Below are 4,329 nucleotides of genomic sequence, written 5' to 3'. Positions count from 1 at the left end.
GTGGGTGGGGGTGGGTAGGTGGATGGATGGATGGATGGATGGATGGATGAATGAATAAAAGTTGAGGCACAACGGGATGATCACAGGCCTTGGCCTCACAACCCAAACCTGGGCTTGAATCCGCCTTCACTACCCACCTCTGAATGCTCCAAACAAGTGACTTAACAACACCGGCCTCCATCTCCTCATCTATAAAATGGAACTAAGGTGGCTGCTTTGCAAGGTTGTTGTGAAAATTAAAAGCAGTTTACTGAGTGCCTGGGACCCAGTAATAGGTGATGCATAAATTGGAAAAATAACAGGGATCAGATGGCAGACTGCCTTTCCCCTCGGAACCATTGTATGGTGCTGTGTGCTCTGAGGGCCATACAGTAAAGCACTATGTGGCTTGCTGCTGTGATCCTTCTAGGGTGGCTAAGCTTAGTCTGACGAGTGGTTCATAATGATCAAGGCTTAAGTGAGGATTGGTCCCCAAATCCATTGGAGAGATTTCACATTCCAAAGTCAGATGGAGGAAAGAAATGATGTGGGTCTTCATGGAGTTTAAAGCCCACTGATTCAACTCAGATTTGAGGAACATCAGCTGGCACTTTCCACGTCTGTATAGGGTGGCAGGCTGGGAGTCACTCCTAGATGCTGTCACAGACGGAGTCTCCTGAAGCCCCTTTCAAGTCTTAAATATCATGAGAAAGATTTTACCTTGGAGTAGACTTATCCTGACCTTTTGTGCATTCATCAGGATTCTCCAGAGAAACACAACCTATACATATCCAGAAAGAAACAGAGAAAGATTTACTTTAAGGAATTGCTCATGACTCTGGATACTGGCAAATCTGAATTTTGCGGGAAAGGCGGACAGGCTGGAGACCCTGGGAAGTGTTGATGTTGCAGTCTTGAGTCCAAAGACAGCTAGAATTGAATCCGCCTTTGGATTCATCTTCCTGAGGATTTCTTCATCTTCGAGGGACCTCAGTCTTTTCTCTTAAGACCTGGAGGATAATATATTTATTCAGAATCTACTGACTTCAATGTTACTCTCATTAAAAAAAAAAAAAAAAAAAAAAAAACCTTTACAGTGACATCTAGACTGGCATTTGATCAAACAAATGGGCACCATAGCCTAGCCACATTGACGTACAAAATTAGCTATCATGCTCCCCAAGTTTGCAATATGAAAAAGAATCAGCCCACCCAACAGTCAGTTACTACATAAGAAGCAATAATGGGAAAGTACTTTCCAGGGAAAAGACACCCCACAGAACAGTGCTGCCAGGGTGGGGGCTGTTATAAGTCTGCTGTTTGGGGGCAACCAAGACAAACCAAGTGTTCTCCTAGACTGTTTGACAGACAAAAAGGAAGCTGGCAGAGTCCTTTCCAGGAAAACTCATTCATTCACCCGATACTGTTGGCTCTACTGAGCACCAGGCTTACCAGATCCCATCCAGTGGACAAATGTTACAACAAGGGAGCATGCCAAGGGGGAAAGCCAGGGGTGTGCAGCCTCCACACAGGAAACTCAGGAGGATGCTTGTAATGAGCAGGAGTTGGGGGGAACTAGCAGCAAACTCACCGGCCAGCACCAGAGGAACGAGTAAGGAAAATTTAGTGATGCACGATTGTGAAATTTTTTGCAGCATTTGGAAACAATTAACTAAATGTACACACAGCTTAGATTTTAAAAACACAATGCTGAATGGGGAAAAAGTAAGAAACAGAACAGTTGATAGCACAATATCGTTTATATAAATTGAGAATACGTCACACAAGGCAACATGCTTTAGAGAGACGCATGTAATTTCAAGGATACAAAGCAGATGCGTTGGAGCAGTTGCCTATGAGAAGAGGGGGATGGCGTGGGAATTTAAGTAGATAAATGAGAAGAGGAGCCTGGCATGAATCAATGAGGTAATGTTTCACGAACTAGAGTAACTCAACCCTCTGCACTGTGGTCCAGAAAGTGGAAGAAAAATCATTGCTGAGAGCTGCCACCAGGTTATCAAGATTTGTTCAAGGTCTATCTTTTCTTCTAGATCAGAAGTTATAGCCCAGGAGCCAAATCCAACCCACTACCAGGTTCTGTAAATAAAGTTTATTGGCACACAGCCACACTCATTCATTTACATATTGCCTGTTGCTGTTTTTACAGGACAATGGGAGAGTTGAGGAGTTGCAACAGAGACTATGTGGCCTGCGAAGCTTAAAAGAGTTATGAACTGGTCCTTTACAAAAAAGGTTTGCCAACCCCTACTCCAGACTAAAAGCTCCATGATGGCAAGGAGTGTAGGTAAAGAGAAAAGAGAAAGCTCCATGAATAGTGATGTATCAACACTGGTCGAATACAAAACAAGCACACAGACCTCCCACAGCTCTAGGGTATGACTCAGACAAGTGGTGGCCACTCAGTTCTTCAACTGCACCAAGGGCCTTCTGACCCTAGGCCTTTGTGTGTGCTGACCTTTTCTGTGGAACGTTCTCTCTCTACTTCATCCTCCGACCAACTCTACCATAAGTCTTCCAGGAGTCTTCTCTGGTGTCCTGCCCCTAGCCTGGGAAGCCATTTAAAGCCTTTCATAGCACTCAGCACTTTCTGATAAAACACAGCACCCTGGTATTGTGTGCTCAACAGGTTGAACACATAGGTCTGCCTTCCTTTCTAGACCAAAACCTGCACAAAGGCATGGACCAAGTCCTGCTTGATTCTGAGTTCCCAGCTTCTCTAGCACAGCACATAGTAGGTGCTCAATAAAATTTTTTAAAAAATAAATCAATGAATTCAAGAATGAGTAAATGAAAAGGTGTGATGGAGGGATGGTAAGCAGGACAGTGTGGCAGGAGCAGAGGGCATGCAGGGAAAGGGGAAAGAGTAAGATTAGGAAAGATTGGGGGAAATGATAAAAGACCTGAAATGCCAAGAAGTAGATGCTTTCTTCCAAAGGGCATGTGCTGAGGCCTGACTTCCCAACACAAAGACTGTCTACTGCATGAATAATTGACTTGGAGCTGGAGGAGTCAAAATCCAGGTCATCCCCCCGCCCCCCATGGAGATGGTGCCGCCCCGTTTCCCTCCTGGTTCCTCAGCTGACCTGCTTCCAGCCTCTACTCATCCTCTGGTGGATGCAGGCATGACCTATTCCACACACGGTGAGGGCTCAGAATGGAGCCCCATACTGGTGCCTGCCCTGGCTTTGCCAAGACAGAGCATGTTCAGCTTCTCCCTGGTCCTGGAAGACAGGAGTGCCAGATGGAGTCTTTAGGCTCTATTCTCTGCAGTCCTCTGAGCCCATGGCCTTCTGGCTTGTAAGCACATAATAAACCAAGCACCTTTCCCCTTTGCTGTGGGCTATAAGAGTAGAAGGCATCTCAGAGTCCTGAAGACCCCCAGAGAGCACTGACTCCACATTGCAGCTCCTCTCACTGCCTCCAGTCCCCTCGGTCCCTGTACCCACCTGGGAAGGCTTTCTATGGGACTTTCTCACATACTCACCTATTCTGTGTGTACTAGAAGCTCATTCCCAAGGCAAGGCAGAAGGTGGTGCGTGGCCCAGATGTGCTAAGCTTCCAACGCAGGGGAGCCCTGTGTCATCTTAAATCTGAGATGGTAGATCCGGGCCTTGAAGTACAAGGGCAGCGTGCCCCTTACTGTCTAAGACCTGGAATTGCTGGGAGGCGACATTCTGGCTTTCCAGGGCTGCCATCACAAAGACCCACAGACAGAATGACTGAAATAGCAAAAATTTACTTCCTTGCAGTTCTGCCAGCAAGAAGTCCAAGATCCAGGTATCTGCAGGATCAGTTTCTTTCAAGGCCTCTCTTCTTGGCCCATAGATGGCCGTCTTCTCCCGCCTTCACCTGCTCTTTCCTCTGTGCGTGTCTGCGTCCTAATCTCTTCTTCTTATAAGGATATCAGTCTATTGGATTAGGGTCCACTCTAATAACCTCACTTTAACTTAATTACCTCTTTTAAAACCCTATTTGCAAATACAGTTACATTCTGAGGCACCGGGGGGGTTAGGACTGCAACACATGAGCTGGGGAGAGGAGACACAAATCAGCCCATGACTGCTGGGAAGGGCTTGGCATGGAGGCCAGACGGAAAGGAGTTCAAATCCTAGCCCCTCACCTCATTGAGCCTCAGTTTCCTCATCAACAAAATGAGGGGATTATTTCTCCCTCGAGGGCACCTCTGAGGATGGAGTGCGATAAGACACATGCCTGCACCAGCACAGTCCTGGGTACCCAGTAAATGGCATTTATTATTAACAGTGTTCCTGGGCCGGGCGTGGTGGCTCAAACCTGTAATCCCAGCACTTAGGGAGGCTGAGGCAGGCA

Source organism: Rhinopithecus bieti, unplaced genomic scaffold (genome assembly GCF_001698545.2).
Source record: "Rhinopithecus bieti isolate Rb0 unplaced genomic scaffold, ASM169854v2 scaffold_4781, whole genome shotgun sequence".
NCBI classification, from domain to species: domain Eukaryota; kingdom Metazoa; phylum Chordata; class Mammalia; order Primates; family Cercopithecidae; genus Rhinopithecus; species Rhinopithecus bieti.
Note: the sequence above shows the minus strand (reverse complement) of the source record.